The sequence below is a fragment of the Lingula anatina genome, chromosome 9 (genome assembly GCF_051362555.1).
Source record: "Lingula anatina isolate TDL-2025a chromosome 9, LinAna3.0, whole genome shotgun sequence".
Classification (NCBI taxonomy): domain Eukaryota; kingdom Metazoa; phylum Brachiopoda; class Lingulata; order Lingulida; family Lingulidae; genus Lingula; species Lingula anatina.
The window spans coordinates 17,591,519-17,612,223 of NC_141775.1; the positions used below are offsets into that span (position 1 = coordinate 17,591,519).

Genomic DNA, 20,705 nt, shown 5'->3' on the forward strand with positions numbered 1-20,705 from the left:
ACATTTAGTCTTTTGGCATCGAAATTGGCCACAAAACATTTTAGTGTGTCATTATTTGCAACCACTATTTTTTAAGAATCATCGTCAACTCATGCTTACTCTCTGTTCCTGCTATGTTTCCTGGTATAATGGGACTTTGTGTTTCTTGTGCAGAAAGAGGCCTTCCTGGCACTTGGTTGGGGTTGTTCTCAACCCCCTGTCTAAGGTCGGACGGGTAGGTGGAAATAATGTCCTGCATTTGTTGGTTACCTTAAAAAGAAACGTTTTATAAACATGTTTATTGTTATTTTTCATTCTAGTAACAATTCAATGATTTTAGATGCCTTTAAAATGTGTTAAGGTCATATTTCTTAGAACGTCTAGCGATTTAACAATTATTTTGGTAGAAAACAAAATCATGCAGCCCGTTACATTGTGTCCCTTTTTATGTTTGATGGGCTATTTTGACAAATAATGGAAGGCGCTTGCCCTTTTGTTCCGTCTATGTACACACTTGAAGAAATAAGGATAGTTGCACTAAGAATCATTGCCAACTCATGCTAACTTTCTGGTCCTGTTGTGTTTCCTGGTACAATGGGACTTTGTCTTTCTTGTGTAGATAGAGACCTTCCTGACATTTGGTTGGCGTTGTCCTCATTTTCCTGTCTAAGTTCGGACGGGCAGGTGGAATGATTTCCTTGCGTTTGTTGTTCAACTGAAATAAACGTTTTATAAATGTGTTTATTGCAATTTTTCATTCTATGACAATTCAAAGATTTTGAAGGCTTTTAAGATGTGTTAAGGCCATACTTCCCTGAACGTCGAGTATATTTACATTTATTTTAGTAGGAAACAAAATCTTAGTGCATGCCCTATTATTTCGTCTATGTGCAAAATTTAATTCGATAGTAGAACGTAAGGATACAGACAGACTCACGTTGTACAGAATCTATATATTCGAAGTCCTCAGGGTCACAATTGGCAGATGTGTTCTCGCTCGAGGGTACATCACTAGCAACACCAGCATGAGTCAGTGTGCTACTTTCCTGTGACATCATCTGCCGGTTGGCGACCTTTGGTGAACTGATGTCAACTGACCTAGATAAGGCTGTAGTATAAAATAAAAATTAGTTGTTTACTTTCCTGTAAAACATTTAGTCTTTTGGCATCGAAATTGGCCACAAAACATTTTAGTGTGTCATTATTTGCAACCACTATTTTTTAAGAATCATCGTCAACTCATGCTTACTCTCTGTTCCTGCTATGTTTCCTGGTATAATGGGACTTTGTGTTTCTTGTGCAGAAAGAGGCCTTCCTGGCACTTGGTTGGGGTTGTTCTCAACCCCCTGTCTAAGGTCGGACGGGTAGGTGGAAATAATGTCCTGCATTTGTTGGTTACCTTAAAAAGAAACGTTTTATAAACATGTTTATTGTTATTTTTCATTCTAGTAACAATTCAATGATTTTAGATGCCTTTAAAATGTGTTAAGGTCATATTTCTTAGAACGTCTAGCGATTTAACAATTATTTTGGTAGAAAACAAAATCATGCAGCCCGTTACATTGTGTCCCTTTTTATGTTTGATGGGCTATTTTGACAAATAATGGAAGGCGCTTGCCCTTTTGTTCCGTCTATGTACACAATTGAAGAAATAAGGATAGTTGCACTAAGAATCATCGTCAACTCATGCTAACTTTCTGGTCCTGTTGTGTTTCCTGGTACAATGGGACTTTGTCTTTCTTGTGTAGATAGAGACCTTCCTGACATTTGGTTGGCGTTGTCCTCATTTTCCTGTCTAAGTTCGGACGGGCAGGTGGAATGATTTCCTTGCGTTTGTTGTTCAACTGAAATAAACGTTTTATAAATGTGTTTATTGCAATTTTTCATTCTATGACAATTCAAAGATTTTGAAGGCTTTTAAGATGTGTTAAGGCCATACTTCCCTGAACGTCGAGTATATTTACATTTATTTTAGTAGGAAACAAAATCTTAGTGCATGCCCTATTATTTCGTCTATGTGCAAAATTTAATTCGATAGTAGAACGTAAGGATACAGACAGACTCACGTTGTACAGAATCTATATATTCGAAGTCCTCAGGGTCACAATTGGCAGATGTGTTCTCGCTCGAGGGTACATCACTAGCAACACCAGCATGAGTCAGTGTGCTACTTTCCTGTGACATCATCTGCCGGTTGGCGACCTCTGGTGAACTGATGTCAACTGACCTAGATAAGGCTGTAGTATAAAATAAAAATTAGTTGTTTACTTTCCTGTAAAACATTTAGTCTTTTGGCATCGAAATTGGCCACAAAACATTTTAGTGTGTCATTATTTGCAACCACTATTTTTAAGAATCATCGTCAACTCATGCTTACTCTCTGTTCCTGTTATGTTTCCAGGTACAATGGAACTCTGTGTTTCTTGTGCAGAAAGAGGCCTTCCTGGCACTTGGTTGGGGTTGTTCTCAACCCCCTGTCTAAGGTCGGACGGGTAGGTGGAAATAATGTCCTGCATTTGTTGGTTACCTTAAAAAGAAACGTTTTATAAGCATGTTTATTGCTATTTTTCATTCTAGTAACAATTTAAAGATTTTGGAAGCCTTTAAATGTGTTAAGGTCATATTTCTTAGAACGTCGAGCATATTTACATTTATTTTGGTAGGAAACAAAATCTTAGTTCTTGCCCTATTGTTCCGTCTGTGTGCAAAAATAAATAAAAAAGGACAGTTGCACGTTAGGATACAGACAGACTCACTTTGTTCAGAATATATTAACTCCCAGTTCTCATGGGCGCAATGGACAGATATGTTCTCGTTAAAGGGTTCATCACTAGCAACACCAGCATGAGTCAGTGTGCTACTTTCCAGTGACATGATTTGCGGGTTGGCGACCTCTGGTGAACTGTTGTCAACTGGCCTAGATATTGCTTGTTGACTTGACAGTAGTGAGGACACATTGCCATTATGGTCACGTGGTGTAGGCGTGGCATTTGCTAAGTTTGGGAAAGGGTCTATATTCTCATTGAAAACAGCATCATTTGTTGGAAGAATTGGGATATTTTCTGTGTCAGTCCCTCTCATCAATGGACACTCTGGGTTGAAAGCACGATGTCGTACAGCAGGGTCATCCCCACGAGCCCACTCCCTCAGTCGTCCACCACAGCTAAAGCAAACAACTTCATCTCTTTCTCCAGAATGGTAGAATCCAGCGCGTGCAAGTCGCGTGGCTGGCACGGGGACAAAACCGGGCATATTTGCAAAGGTCGATAATCTTACAGCTTCAGAATGTAATTCTTCTCGCCTTTGGAAAGGTGGACCATTTCCCTGTTGATCGAAGAAAGGAACTGCATACACAGTACTGCAAATGTTCTCTGGGTTGCAGAGAGCGCCATCACCTTTATATATGGGGTGTCCATTTCCAGAAAAACACTTTGCTCGTTTGTATAAAAACTCCCTCACCAGGTAACGAATGAGTCGGAGGGGTTGTGAAATACACGTCATGCAGAGCTTATAAATCGGATTGCAGTTTCGAACTTGGGATTGATTGGTAAGAAATCTTAACATAATATTATGCAACAAACAACGTCGAGCTGCAAGCTTATGTGCAGCAATAGCCAATAGTTTCTTCTTCAGATGATACGAGTATACCTCCCTTTGAGATACCAAAGTTACTGCTTTGTCGTGGACATTAGAGGTATCAATTTGGTCAGCTTGCGGTAAACTAGATGTCTTTTCGTGGGCTGCAATATTCTGTATGTCAGTGTGGACACCTGAAGCAAAACATAAGAGGAACGTATGACAAAATGCACCGAATGCACAATAACATTGGTTAATAAGGTTGTCCCATCCCCAGTTTTATGTTCCTTTATTTACAAATGATCGCTTCACTGGTGTAAATTTAAATGAAGAGTTAATTTTATACAAGCTTCTATACCTTACATGACAAATGATATATACCCTACAAAGCAGTCGTGGAGATGCCCATCGTGAAAGGCCACATCTTTAATAGCGTGTGTGCCGCATAGATCAATTTTCTTCATACGGCATGCCTTCATACATGTATGTACGGCAAAGTTATTCCATTATTTTTAAAGATACTAGCGGAGTTCGTACATATAATAAGAACTTTATTTTTACTCTGCACTGCACACTCAAATTCATGCTACAGGTGCTCAGTAAGGTTAATATCAGAGCCCAAAGATGGATGTGCCATCAGAATATTGTGTTTCTGCAACAGATCAGTCAGCAGACGATAACTGGGATCAAGTGTTCCTTTATGTTAAGGCATGGAGTTGACCCCAAAATGTTACAGCAAAATGCTACAATACCAGTATGTTTCAGGAGGAACAATGTTCTAAAAACATGGGCTTGGAATGCTTTCTTAACACGGATTAATCTGATGCCTGAAGCCATATTATCTTGCACACACACACACACACACACACACACACACACACACTTCCAGCAGGCATTCTGCAACATGTCAAAATTTGACCACGATGGGATACAAGAAATGCTTCGATTCTCCAGCAAAACCAACTGGAATCCTTTGCTGGTTACCCAGGTTCTGGCACTTCTGGGGTCATTGAACCTAACAATGATTTTGCAAGTTTGAAAGAAAGAATTTAAGTTGGCAGCGATATTGCAAACATTTGCAAAATTTTGCAGCAAGGCTGAAATTTTCCAAAGAGATTCATTAGTATTTGGCAAAATGTAAATCTTAATAAACTCACCTGGGACTTTGTGTTTTTCACCTTTGATTGTCATATTGGTGTGAGTAAAATATACTGTCTCGTGGTTTAATCCCTTCTGTTTGGCTTCGGTGATCAATTCATCATACGCTCCCTTTTCCAAATTCACACCTAATGAAAACATCTCATAATTGGAGGTTGTAAATAAACTTTTAAGTTGCATATGATTTTATTGTTTCTTTTTTGTAAAATGTATAAAAGGAAATTGATCAACTTTACTTTCATTATTTAGACTCATTTTCATACTTGCCAGGTGGTACATAGGACGTTCACACACCCCATGGATCCCCATGATCGCTAAAAACAAAACGTACAAAAGACGCAGCGGAGGTTGGTGGATCAATGGAAGTAGAAATGAGGCACACACCAGGCTTTTGCTGCTGAATGGTCGCTCAGTGATCGGCTTTTGGTCGGCACATAATGTATACCATTTATTCTACTTTCAAAGTGCAGCGTGTCAATATGTTTTTCAACAAAGGCAAGATATATGAGGGAAAGAGCTACTGACAGCCTCAATACAACCAATACACTTTATTTCCTATTGGTATTCTGTTTCTAATTCTTAAAGTTAGCTGTATACTCACCGTAGCAAAAGCAGTCACCCCTCCCACATTTACGCACATTGCTACAAAGGTACCCGTAGGTTTAATTGTACTTTTGACTAACGTGTGGGCAACTGATCATCGTCTAAATTAGGACATTAACCTACCTAGTGTGACCCTTGGCATACCCATTTTCAATGCGTGGTTCTTAGTGACGGGCAAACAAAGAAGGGGGTTTTGACCCGCCGAATTTGTGAAGAAAGGGTTTTGCCATGATAGCTGTTCATAGGGTTAAACAATATCCAATAACCCTACAGGCATAGGGGCAATTCTGCCTGAGTAAGGATGACCGAAAGAAAATACACTAAGAGAAGAGAGAATGCCAAGATGCCATTCTCACAGAAAACATTGAATGATATTTAGCAAGAATAGACCAAAGTTTGTACCTGAGTTTACCATCAGAAGACGCCTGCAAAAGTCATTGTCATTTCGTCAAGGTTGCTGTTAGGAAACCACTGCCAGGAAGAGTTAACATTGAGTCAGATGGTATTTTCAAACTCGGTCATGGGCACCAGCCAACAACTGGACAATTCTCACAAGCTTTGTCATAATTAATGGACGCATAAAGGAACCTTAGGGGACCGGGCCACCATTTATGTTCCAACATGATTATGCTACCCCACGCTCAGCCAATGCATATAGACTGGGTAGGCAAAGCTGATCCACCCTCAATGGCATATAGGTTTAGAAAACAGCTGTTGGAAAGTATTTCCACATTCCCGCCCCGTGTCAACATATAGCACTCCACATAATCCATGGTATGGGATGGGTGTATTGGCTTCTATAACTGGTATTGGTCAACTAGAACCTTAACGCGGAGCAATGCATCCAATGACTGGAAGGAAACTTGACCACTCATTTTAATCTCAACATGATTATGCTACCTCAAGTACAACCAATGCAACAGTAGGCGTAACTTTTTTTGTATTAGTCTACAAGTTGCATTAGGGTCACCCTAAAATATTTGCTGCATCTGCAGACTTCCTCTTTTGCAAACGAACTGAATTATCAGAGCTAACCAAAGACACGTGGGTTTAGGAATGCGGTGGCTTTGTGATCATTCATACCGTACAGTGCTGGTGTGACAGGAATGGTAGTGCTGGGTCCCATATAATTTGTATAATTAAGTACCCCCTGTATGTCCTGTACATAAATTAAACATGGCAAACTTTGCTCTAGACAAGGCAAAGTAAACCATGCAGGTATATCACGTGTCCTTGTTTTGATTTTTCTAGTTGTTCCATTTCAAGTGATCTATATGGAACAAATGTCACCTGTGCCCAGTAATTGGTTTTGATCGCAGTCCCAAGCAGACTAACCTACCTGTCACACCAGAAGAAAATCCAGAGCAATTTCACCAGGCAATGCCCTCATGCAGAAAAATCATATTATTGCTAGAGACAAAATAAAACAGAGGAAAATGTATGATATGAAATATAAATGGTCTTACAGAATGCTTTACATCATGGTGGACCTCCATTTAAGGAGTGTGTCTTGGGGTTGTCTGGGGGTGTGCCGTTGATGTATCAATGTTTATGGAAATGTTTTAAGGATAAATGCTACATGGATATTTATTTTAAAACAGCTGGAACCTGTTTCTTACTACGACTTATGTTTAAATGAGGAAAGGGTGATCAGGATGATCAAAAGTTCAGACTTGTTCAGTTCATTATATGGAACCAACACAACATTTAACTCACCTGCCCCACTGTCTGCTAATTTCAACCTTCGTTGTTTTCCTATATTGGCAACATCAAAAATATCCTTCTTGGCTTGCGTATCATATTCCTTGTTGGCATCTGCAAACAAATATGGTTAACATTTTTTTTGTTATCTAGTTTTTAGTTAGATTGATCGGCCCATGTTCGCCTTACCTTTTCAGAATTTTGTTCAGGTATATGCCATAATCAATTTATTGTCAATAGCACCAGTATTTGGGTGTACTGTTGAATAGCCGAACCTGTTCAGCAGATCGTTATGACAAAAATATGTCCACTTATTGAACTTAAGTCTCTGAGCAAAGAAGCATGGTGGATATAAAATGTATCTTCTCCGTGGTCTCCATCAGGCCAGATAAAAAGAAACAATTAAGAATTAAAGAATGAAACTAATATGTATACTATCATAAACTGATTTCGAGAGCATCCATTTTAAAAGCCGAGTTGTGAAATGAATTACAAGCGTACAAGTAGGATATTGCGGTATGTATATGTATCACTTACTGTTTGATTGAATATTACCTCCACTTAACTTACCTAGAAGAAAATAACTATCTTGACATTCCTCAAGGAAGATCTGCATCTCGGTGTATATCATAGTTGATATCAAGAAGTTTGGTTTCGTTTACTTTTAGTGTCAAACCCCTCATACGTTCCCTTTCCCAGACCCTCAACTTAAGGAAACAACTCACAAGGTCGTATATGGGTGTTTGTTTGCAAAACATGCTTCTTTCGTACGTATATCATTGGGGAAAATAAATCAACATTACACCACTTAATTCATTGTGAGCCTCACCTTCACACGTATGGTGCTTTTGTAATTCAACAAAGTTTTCTCCGTCATCATTAGCATCGTTGGTTGGTCCCATGTTTTTAAAAAATGATCTGAAAGAACATGGTGCAATTGTCAATGAAACAGACAAACGAATAAATAGACTACAGGCTATCATGAACTGTAACTTACCATTATGGTTATCTACTTTGGAAGTATGGAGACACACCTACATGTAGTCCCTTGCCTACAGTGGTTTATCGTTTCATTGTGTTAAAAGCTCCAATGGCCAGACAATTTTCGCAGTGTATGAAGATTAACAGTAAAAAAATACCAACAATAAATTCGGCAACCGTAGGATGCGCCAACATAATAGATAATTGCGATAGTAATTATGCCGAAATATCAAAATGAATAGCCCTGCCGTTCCAATCGGCAATCCTCGACTGTCGAGTGTGGAGACATCCGAGTAGATCCGAGTGCTGCCGTTCGACCCTTTAAACCAATCAAAGCAACGGAAAGAGGTCACATGATCACTTGACCTACATCTGAACGATGTAAACAATGAATTTCCATGCGAAGCTTGCACATTTAATAGATGATTCCCATGCGTTGTTTCAATTAAAAAAAATACGTCCTAGGTTTTTTAAATCGATGTCAATATTGAGAGAAAGATTTAAATAGTTAGAGAATACGTGTATTTTAGGTGTATTTATATAATTGGCTAAATGATGACGTGAATTCACGGCAAAAAGGTAGTATAGCCCGTACACTGTGCACTGTACCACTTCTACAATCGCACACAGGTCACACTATTACCCAATATAGTGATCATATAATCACTTGCATGTATGTGCAGTAATGTTACATAGAATGCATTTTCAATTCTCAGGTGTGTTAAAGCGCATATAATCACTTACAATTATTTGACTCAATATTTTACATTGATAAATAGTATAAATCCATGTATAAAGTTGCAAACAAGGTATCATGCGGCCTGTCTGTTTATGAAGCTGGCAAGTGCTAAAAAAATATTTCAAAAATATGTAAGTGTTTCACTGGGTAGAATAATTGATTTTTTTATGTTCAAGTTTATCTTTAAATTGCAAAAGTACAATTTTTAGAGAAGTTTGATTATTGCAATTAATTGCAGCATTGTCTAGTAACAACAGCATATTAAAAAAATAATAACAGCTCACATTTAACACGGCTTTTATGATATATTTAATATATTTTTTCCAACTTAATTATTTCAACTGTGAAATTATAACTTTCTACATTTCTTGTGCATATCTGAAAAAGATTAATAAAATGCCATTCGAACAGGTACACTAAAAGTTTTGCAATGGATTTTAGGTCTAAGAAAGCAGGCTAGCAATACCATTTTTAGAGCTGAGCTTGGCAGTTACCCTATTATTTAAACTATAACTAAACCTGTCTAAAGATTAGTCTTAGACTGGAACAACTACCAGTAGATAATAGAACTGTACATCAGGTGCACAGTCTTGAGCAAGATACAAAGGGAAACACATGGACAGAATCTATCCAAATATAACAACCCACCAAAGAAATTATATCAAATAGAAATACTGAACATAAAAATCGAAAAACACTTCTGGCAGGAATTAAATAGCTCAATCTCAAACAAATTAAGGACATACAAAACAATTAAAAAAATATTATGAATGTGAAAATTACATCAAAATGAGTGTCTTCCCATTAAATATCAAAACACTTGCAAAAATTAGACTAAGGCTTCATAGGGCACAGACCGTGATCATAAGATAGCGCGAATAGAAAATAGATTTTTAGAAAATAGACATTCCATGTGAACGAAACCTAAGTGACCACAACTTTTTTTTACAAATAATGCAGATAGCTGGCAGCACTGATGACTTTGATATACCAAACCCTGAAACTGATCTCAATTTCTTGTGAGATGGACCTTGTATTTTGGGAAGATTACAGCTGGTTGATGGTTCTGTAAAAGAAGCAAAATAACATTTTACTTTTCATACCATATATATTAGTGCATTATAATGTGCAGATACTGACTACTTAAGAAACAACTTTAACGTTGGATAAATATCCAAGTGGGTGTAACAAAGATATGCAAAAATAGTAATGTGCTCAAAATTCAGTTATAAATAAAAACATCTGGGCCCGGTTTCATCAAGGCTGGATAGCGCTATCCTATGGATATAAATGGCCGCTATCCTCTGGATAGAGCTATCCAGAGAATAGTGCGTTTCATCAACAAAGGACAGCGTTATCCAGGGGATAAATCAGCTTATCCAGAGGATAAATAGGTGGGATAAATCTGCTATCATGCTGTCAAATCCTCAAAAATGGCGAACCTGCTTGCTTTGGGAGTAAATCCTATGAAATTTTACAGGCGTAGAATGATAAAAAAAAAGAATTTTAGAAGATGTGTGTTTGCTTTAAGTGATGCTGAATCAATAGATTACATAACAGACTTTATCAAAGTTGACATCATGCCTGCTACAAACAGAACCCATGCAATCTCCGTGAGATAAATTATCTTTTATTTTACTAAAAAATACCTTTTAAATCGATGAAACAACTCTACACTACTATTACATAATCTGCCAAACTTGCCAAGTCAGCCATTTTGTTAGAAAGTATGTCACGACCTTGCCCTTCAACTGTAAACATTACATGAGGCACAACTAATGCAATGTGATGTGTATTTGACACTGACACTAAAATATGCTGTAGATATTAGTCCCATTTTTTTTAATGAATGTATAATATACATGTCTTGAAATATACTTAGAATATTGTTTATCATGGGTAATTTATTTTCCAAATATGGTATAAATCACTTTTTTGTTAGCAACTACCATGGCTTTTATAATGTTTATAGCAACCAACTGCATTATGGGAATGTCTTTTTCTAAATATGGTATTGGATAAATTTATATCCACTGGATTACTATCATGCTGTTTATCCAGCCTTTGTGAAACACAAATTTATACAGGGGATAACTATACAGAGGATAAGAATTTTATACCTTGGATAGTGTTATCCATAGGATAGACTATCCAGCCGTGATGAAACCGGGCCCTGGATACCTGGATACACAAATGATTTAGCAAATGCAGAGCAGACCGCAAATTCTTGATTGTTGGAAGTGCAATTATATATACAATCACTATGATTTAACAATAAAATAAATAAATAATAATGAAATAAGATAAGACAGTAGCATGTAAGTTTATCAAATGATTGAAACCAAGTAATATTGACAACTAATTACATATATCCTCATGATTCAAAGGGCATAGGGTAGGTATAGGATTCAATGTATTAGTGGCTCAGCGTGTTCTTAATTGTTGTTAATGAGGAACTAAGCTGTAACAAACTACAGGCAAATGAGATCCACTGTTTAATATTTGTTGCAACAAAGACAAATTAATCAAGCTTATATATCTAATAAGTAATATGGAGCCCACTAGCATTATGCTGCCCAGATTAATATAAGATGTCTTGAATAAAAGTGCCTCTTCTCTTTAACTGAACTACATCTACCAGTCATCCTACTCATTATCATTATTCCTTTATTGATACTGTTTGTCAACGTATTTCTTTATTAATACTATTTATGTATACCTTTGCTTATTCTATTCATAAGGGAAAGTTATAGTATATAGTTATAGGAGTATTCATAATAGTCCTAATTAAATTAATCACATTGCAGCTTATTCTGTGAAAAGCTATCCTACTTTTTCTGGCTCACAAGATACAGTGAATATTCCCTAAAATACATTCTCATTGAAATTGGGCTAAGCCTATACATATTAATATTCACTAATGGTTGCACATGTGCAGCAATGTATTGGGGGGAGGACCACTCCACAAATAACATAAAATATTCCACCAAGATACTTAAGCCTCTGTCTCATAAAATCCCACCATAACATTTGTTTGTATATCTTGTTGTGTGAAGCCTTACATAATTTTGTGTAAATGCAATGCTAATATCTAATATGCTAATAATGAGATGTTAATCATGGCAAGAACATCCAGCTAGCTTAGGCTGTATTCCCAGAGCTTTTAGATCAATCCATCCCCGCGGGGAATCTCACTAGATTACTGTCAGACAATCAGACTTAAATGTCCGTCTCGCCTACTATAAGCTGTAAGGGGGTAATTAACTTTCGTGTCCGCCCCGCTGACAGCTGTTTAGCTTGAACCCCCAGGGAGTTAGGTCGATCTAAAGTAGATCGATCTTATCTCTGGAAATGGGGTCTTATACTATCTTATTCAACAGATAATGAGTTGTTTCAAATCTTAAAACCTCTAAGTATTTACAAATAAAATAATAATAACACAAATTAACTTTTTTATCATTTTCTTTTTTTGTCTTTCTTTCATATCACTTTTATCAGTCACATATTGTTATGTAACATCAGCCACGTACAATGTTAACATCACACGATCGGGGCTGACTTAAAAACAAATAACAATATGTTGACATACCTTCTCCAGCATGCCTGCCTTGTTTCTCAGCTTTCTCATACTTCTTTGCCGCCTGAGATAACCCCTTCTTGCTAGTTAGCTTTTTGTAGCAAAAAAGTGACATCGTGGTTTGGCTTCCAAATCGTCGAATCCTTTATCTAAATCCGTACGGATCCACTGAACAGCAGCGGCTTCTCTGCTGCCAAATTTCAGCCGTTGTTTCGCTGTGACTCTAAAAGTTTCCCAGCGAAGACGTGTGATGGTATCTAGAGTCTCTTAACTAGCTACCTTCTTCTATGTGCATGCAACACGAAAAATGAGAATTTGGCGAAGATTTCGCGTCTCCCTCCTCAGAATCTTCAATACAGCCGACCATGCTGCTTTGTTTACATGGCATGGCCTGGTGGGAAGGTGACATGACCCCCTTTTCGTTGCTTTGATTGGTTAAAAGGCTCGAACGGCGGGGCTATTCATTTTGATATTTCGACATAAATACTGTCGCAATTATCTATATGTTGGCGCACCTCTTGGTTGCCGAATTTCTTTTGGATATTATTTAACTGTTTATCTTAATGCACCGCAAACAGTACTGCAATATAACAATTAGGATTTTGAATACGTTTTCATCCCTGCTAATCATTTCATCCACGAAAATGCAGTAGTATCGAAGTAACAAAGATGCATTAACGCAGTAGTGGTGTGGATCATATTTGCAGTAGAAGTGCAGCATAGCCTACTCCAACTCTACTCCAAAAAGCACATAGGTTTGTACAGAGAGGAGCATTAATGCAGTAGATTAGCAGCATGATAGAAGCATGTATATTCTTCATAAAGTATCCTAAAAGAAAAGATGTCAGAGTGATCATCAAATATCAAATAAATAGTTTTTTTTATAGGGGAGTCATTGGGTGTTAAAATACAAATCCTTAATTTTTCTTATTTTTCATGTGTTTTTTTTTTCACACAATTTCTTACCATCAAACTTTCAAATACTTTCAAAATATTCTTCATAAAGTATCCTCAAAGAAAAGATATCAGAATGATAATCAAATATCAAATAAATAGCTTTTTCATAGGGGAGTCCTTGGGTGGTAAAATACAAATCTTTAATTTTTAATTTTTATTTTTTCATAAAAAATGTTCACCTGCAAACTAAAAAAAGTGCCAATGTGTCCTCCATTATGCATACTACAAGATCACAGTCATATACTCAAATTAAATGAGATTTATGAATTTATGTGGAAGGGGAGTCAAATTTTCATGGGAGGAGTCAGATTTTCATTATGAAAATCTGACTGGGGGAGTCAGATTTTCATGTTACACCGCTCCCTTGCTCCCTTTATCTCCACCTGGTCGAGTATACAATGTGTATGGAACATGCGGAAAAATCATTAGCGCAGTCTATCAGGTATATAATAATGATAGATTTAAAATGATATCTGCATATCAGGTGACCAAGGTGACCGATTATTCATAAATAATAATTTCTCCAGGTCCTGAATCTTTCACAGGCAGATTTCATTGACCATACCGATAGTCATAGCACAAATGATATTGCTTGTGTAAAGCATTTGATAGCAAAGATATTTGAGGTAACATAAGACTTATTTATCCCAAGTGGAAGTAAAATATCAAGGGACCGGGCCTCAGAGGCCCGGTTTCCAGGAAACGGGACTAACTTTTGGAAAAGTAAATTTCTACATATGGTGTAAATAATTTCAAAACTAATTATTTATCCATTGATCGGGTATAAGTTGCCAGAGGATTGCATGAAAGGAACAGGCTCAAACCCTGATGCGAACGAAGAGAGCCCGCACGAAAATGCAGTAGCATCGATATAGCAAAGAAACATTAACGCAGTAATGGTGTGAAGCATATTTGCAGTAGAAATGCAGTATAGCCTACTGCAATTCTACTCCAAAAAGTGCATAGGTTTGTACCGAGAGGAGCATTAATGCAGTAGATTAGCAGCATGATAGAAGCATGTTTTAAATATGCTAATTAGCTCCCAAAGCGAAGCAGGTTTGAAGCATGATTGCAGCATGACTGCAATATCTACTGCGTTTTCATGCGGGAGAGCAAAAGATACATGGGTCCGGGCCTGCGAGGCCCCTGAAAGGTGGATGAGGGTTAATGTTCGAACATGCCAACAGCAGGTGGAGTGAATAGATGGATCTTACATTTCTTACTGCTGGGTGTTAAGAAGCTAACTGATCAAATGTTTTAAAAGCTGCAATTGCATTTTAAAAACTAAAACAAAAATCTCAAACAATTGGATTTTAATTTAAAAATTGTAGTCCTTAATTGGCTGACTTCAATATGAATGACACAGTTAACTATTGATGAAAGACAAGATAGTTTATCCAGAGTTCCGGCTAGCTGTTATAAATGTGGTTGAAGGAGAGAGTATCAAACGTAGCAGCAATATGTATGTAGATAGCGTTTTAAAGAGTAAATAAAATTGTGCCTTTGTCATAGCATTGTTTAGATTATTACCAATGATTTGTAAGAATCAGCTAAAACCACAGCAGATATTCTCAACATCTAAATCGAAAATTTCAAAATATACCAATGACAGGTAGTTTTCACCTAATATTGCAGTGTTTGTCCTACGAGAAAACTTAAGTCAAAGCAACTAAGTTTAGGTATCAGGTAAAAACCTAATGTTATTCTGAGAACAAATAAAACAGATAAAGATTTAAAAGAAAAGTTCTAATTGAATATTGATCGGCATACAGTTTTTTGCTGTCTTTGATCACCTGCTCATGCTTTTGTATTTTCATATGTTGTTACTGTAAAGTAAGAGACCGTGAGAGTAAAGATATGTAGTTGGGTCTGCGAATGTGCACCTTATCAACAGATTATATCTCGTATTTCGAATAATAGTGGCAATATATTTAATGAAGTAATCTCTGTCTAGTTGGGTTTACGTGATTCTAGATTTATACATGATGGACCAACTGTTTAAAAAAATACTCTAACCAATATGGTATCTTATTATTCAAATAAATTAAAGGGACAATAATTCTTCGTTTTGGAAAAAAAAAAAAGAATTTTCCAGGAGTAAACAACAATTTTCCCATACTCACCAATAGTAAATGAATCCATTTTTACATTCAAAGTAAGTCCCAGTTTTTTTTTTTTTTTTTTTTTTTTTTTTTTTTTTTTTTTTTTTTTTTTTTTTTTTTTCTTAAAAGATTTTTGTTATTATCTCTTAAGGTCACAAACTCTTAAGAGATTATAACAGAATATAGCCACCAATGGAGGTCACGTGGTCTAAAGACTAAAGCTAAGATATCAGAATAATAGCTATAACTGCCATTTTTTGTGGTAAAACGGAATATATTATTTTCTTCACAATGTTTTTTTTGTGAAATATAGATCTCATACGAAGAGTTATTATCCCTTTAACCCCTAGACAAGTATAAATATATAAAATATCAAACATACCCATATACGTGTAGGGATGTATGGCTTGTAACAGACACATGATGTGGTGTATTACTACTGAGAGCATTGTCCTGGACAATCACATGCTTCCGTGGCTTAGTACTGAAACCATTGTCCTGGACAGACACATGCTGTGGTGGCTTACTACTGAAGCCATTGTCCTGGACAGACACATGCTGTGGTGGCTTAGCACTGGAACCATTGTCATGGACAGACATATGCTGTGGTGGCTTAGTACTGGAACCATTATCTTGGACAGAGACATGCTGTGGTGGCTTACTACTGAAGCCATTGTCCTGGACAGACACATGCTGTGGTGTCTTAGTACTGTAACCATTGTCCTGGACAGACACATGCTGTGGTGGCTTCGTACTGGAATCATTGTCCTGGACAGACATATGCTGTGGTGGCTTACTACTGGAACTATTGTCCCGGACAGACGCATGCTGTCGTGGCTTAGTACTGGAACTATTGTCCTGGATTGAGAAATGCTGTGGTGGTATACTACTGAAACCATTGTAGTGGGCAGACACTTGCTGTGGTGGTTTACTACTGGAACTATGGTCCTGGACAGACACATGCTGTTGTGGCTTAGTAATGAAACCATTGTCCTGGACAGACACATGCTGTGGTGGCTTAGTACTGGAACCATTGTTCTGGACAGTCACATGCTGTGGTGGCTTACTACTTAATCCATTGTCCTGGACAGACACATGATGTGAAAGTTGACTACTGAAACCATTGACCTGGACAGACACATGTTGTGGTGGTTTACTACTGGAACCATTGTCCTGGACAGACACATGCTGTGGTGGCTTAGTACTGAAACCATTGTCCTGGACAGACACATGCTGTGGTGGCTTACTACTGGAATCATTGTCCTGGACAGATACATGTTGTGGTGGTTTACTACTGGAATCATTGTCCTGGACAGACACATGCTGTGGTGGCTTACTACTGGAATCATTGTCCTGGACAGACACATGCTGTGGTGGTTTACTACTGGAATCATTGTCCTGGACAGACACATGCTGTGGTGGCTTACTACTGGAATCATTGTCCTGGACAGACACATGCTGTGGTGGTTTACTACTGGAATCATTGTCCTGGACAGACACATGCTGTGGTGGCTTACTACTGGAACCATTGTCCTGGACAGACACATGTTGTGGTGGCTTACTACTGGAACCATTGTACTGGACAGACACATGCTGTGGTGGCTTACTACTGGAACTATTGTCCTGGACAGACACATGTTGTGGTGGCTTACTACTGGAACCATTGTACTGGACAGACACATGCTGTGATGGCTTACTACTGGAACCATTGTACTGGACAGACACATGCTGTGGTGGCTTACTACTGGAACTATTGTCCTGGACAGACACATGTTGTGGTGGCTTACTACTGGAACCATTGTACTGGACAGACACATGCTGTGATGGCTTACTACTGGAACCATTGTACTGGACAGACACATGCTGTGGTGGCTTAGTAATGGAACTATTGTCATGGAGAGACACATGCTGTGGTGGCTTAGTACTGGAACCATTGTCCTGGACAGACACAAGTTGTGGTGGCTTAGAACTGGAACCATTCTCTTGGACAGACACATGTTGTGGTGGCTCAGAACTGGAACCATTGTCCTGGACAGACACATGTTGTGGTGGCTTACTACTGAAACCATTGTCCTGGACAGACAAATGTTGTGGTGGTTTAATACTGGAACAATTGTACTGGACAGACACTTGTTGTGGTGGCTTACTATTGGAACCATTGTCCTGGACAGACACATGTTGTGGTGGCTTTCTACTGAAACCATTGTACTGGACACACAATTGTTGTGGTGGCTTAGTACTGGAACCATTGTCCTGGACAGACACATGTTGTGGTGGCTTACTACTGGAACCATTGTCCTGGACAGACACATGTTGTGGTGTCTTACTACTGAAACCATTGTCCTGGACAGACACTTGTTGTGGTGGCTTACTACTGAAACCATTGTCCTGGACAGACACATGTTGTGGTGGTTTACTTCTGGAATCATTGTCCTGGACAGACACATGTTGTGATGGTTTACTACTGGAACCATTGTCCTGGACAGACACATGTTGTGATGGTTTACTACTGGAATCATTGTCCTGGACAGACACATGCTGTGGTGGCTTACTACTGGAATCATTGTCCTGGACAGACACATGTTGTGGTGGCTTACTACTTGAACCATTGTACTGGACAGACACATGTTGTGGTGGCTTAGTACTGGAACCATTGTCCTGGACAGACACATGCTGTGATGGTTTACTACTGGAACCATTGTACTGGACAGACACATGTTGTGATGGTTTACTACTGGAATCATTGTCCTGGACAGACACATGCTGTGGTGGCTTACTACTGGAACCATTGTCCTGGACAGACACATGCTGTGGTGGCTTACTTCTTAATCCATTGTCCTGGACAGACACATGCTGTGGTGGCTTACTACTTAATCCATTGTCGTGGACAGACATATGTTGTGGTGGCTTAGTACTGGAACTATTGTCATGGAGAGACACATGTTGTGGTGGCTTAGTACTATAACCATTGTCCTGGACAGACACAAGTTGTGGTGGCTTAGAACTGGAACCATTGTCTTGGACAGACACATGCTGTGGTGGCTTACTACTGAAACCATTGTCCTGGACAGACAAATGTTGTGGAGGTTTAATACTGGAACCATTGTACTGGACAGACACATGTTGTGGTGGCTTACTACTGGAACCATTGTACTGGACAGACACATGCTGTGGTGGCTTACTACTGGAACCATTGTACTGGACAGACACATGCTGTGGTGGCTTACTACTGGAACCATTGTACTGGACAGACACATGCTGTGGTGGCTTACTACTGGAACCATTGTACTGGACAGACACATGCTGTGGTGGCTTAGAACTGGAATCCTTGTCCTGGACAGACACATGCTGTGGTGGCTTAGTACTGGAACCATTGTCCTGGACAGACACATGCTGTGGTGGCTTACTACTTAATCCATTGTCGTGGACAGACATATGTTGTGGTGGCTTAGTACTGGAACTATTGTCATGGAGAGACACATGTTGTGGTGGCTTAGTACTATAACCATTGTCCTGGACAGACACAAGTTGTGGTGGCTTGGAAGTGGAACCATTGTCCTGGACAGACACTTGTTGTGGTGGCTTACTACTGGAACCATTGTCCTGGACAGACACATGTTGTGGTGGCTTACTACAGGAAACATTGGCCTGGACAGACACTTGTTGTGGTGGCTTACTACTGAAACCTTTGTCCTGGACAGACAGTTGTTGTGGTGGCTTACAACTGGAATCATTGTCCTGGACAGACACATGCTGTGGTGGCTTAGTACTGGAACCATTGTCATGGACAGACACATGCTGTTGTGGCTTACTACTGAAACCATTGTCCTGGACAGACACTTGTTGTGGTGGCTTACTACTGAAACCATTGTCCTGGACAGACACTTGTTGTGGTGGATTACAACTGGAACCAATGTCCTGGACAGACACATGCTGTGGTGGTTTACTACTGGAACCATTGTACTGGACAGACACATGCTGTGGTGGCTTACTACTGGAACCATTGTCCTGGACAGACACATGCTGTGGTGGCTTACTACTGGAACCATTGTCCTGGACAGACACATGCTGTGTTTGCTTAGTACTGGAAGTATTGTCCTGGACAGACACATGCTGTGGTGTTTTACTACTGGAACCATTGTACTGGACAGACACATGCTGTGATGGTTTGCTACTGGAACCATTGTCCTGGACAGACACATGTGTTGATGGTTTACTACTGGAACCATTGTCCTGGACAGACACATGTTGTGGTGGTTTACTCCTGGAACCATTGTACTGGACATACACATGTTGTGGTGGCTTAGTACTTGAACCATTGTACTGGACATACACATGTTGTGGTGGCTTAGTACTGGAACCATTGTCCTGGACAGACACATGCTGTGGTGGCTTACTTCTTAATCCATTGTCCTGGACAGACATATGTTGTGGTGGCTTAGTACTGGAACTATTGTCATGGAGAGACACATGTTGTGGTGGCTTAGTACTATAACCATTGTCCTGGACAGACACAAGTTGTGGTGGCTTAGAACTGGAACCATTGTCTTGGACAGACACATGCTGTGGTGGCTTACTACTGAAACCATTGTCCTGGACAGACAAATGTTGTGGAGGTTTAATACTGGAACCATTGTACTGGACAGACACATGTTGTGGTGGCTTACTACTGGAACCATTGTACTGGACAGACACATGTTGTGGTGGCTTACTACTGGAACCATTGTCCTGGACAGACACATGTTGTGGTGGTTTACTACTGGAACCATTGTACTGGACAGACACATGCTGTGGTGGCTTACTACTGGAACCATTGTCCTGGACAGACACTTGTTGTGGTGGCTTACTACTGAAACCTTTGTCCTGGACAGACAGTTGTTGTGGTGGCTTACAACTGGAATCATTGTCCTGGACAGACACATGCTGTGGTGGCTTAGTACTGGAACCATTGTCATGGACAGACACATGCTGTTGTGGCTTACTACTGGAACCATTGTCCTGGACAGACACATGCTGTGTTTGCTTAGTACTGGAAGTATTGTCCTGGACAGACACATGCTGTGGTGTTTTACTACTGGAACCATTGTACTGGACAGACACATGCTGTGGTGGCTTACTACTGGAACTATTGTCCTGGACAGACACAGGTTGTGGTGGCTTAGTACTGGAACCATCGTTTTGAAGAGACATTTGCAGTAAAACCTGAATAGACACATCCTTCAGTGGTCTACTACTGAAACCAATGTCCTGGACAGACACTTGCTCTGGTGCCGTACTGCCAGAACCATCATCTAAGATAAACTCAAGCCGTGACAGTTTTCTACTAGAACCA

General features: G+C 39.1%; 1 long non-coding RNA gene across 1 annotated transcript; it reads right to left on the reverse strand.

The window, feature by feature from the left end:
- Nucleotides 1-106: 106 nt before the first annotated feature.
- LOC147760022 (uncharacterized) lies at nt 107-688 on the reverse strand. The gene is made up of 2 exons (XR_015331038.1): nt 545-688; nt 107-249 (listed from the first exon to the last, which is right to left on the reverse strand). It is a non-coding gene; the product is annotated as an uncharacterized LOC147760022 (long non-coding RNA).
- Nucleotides 689-20,705: the final 20,017 nt, after the last annotated feature.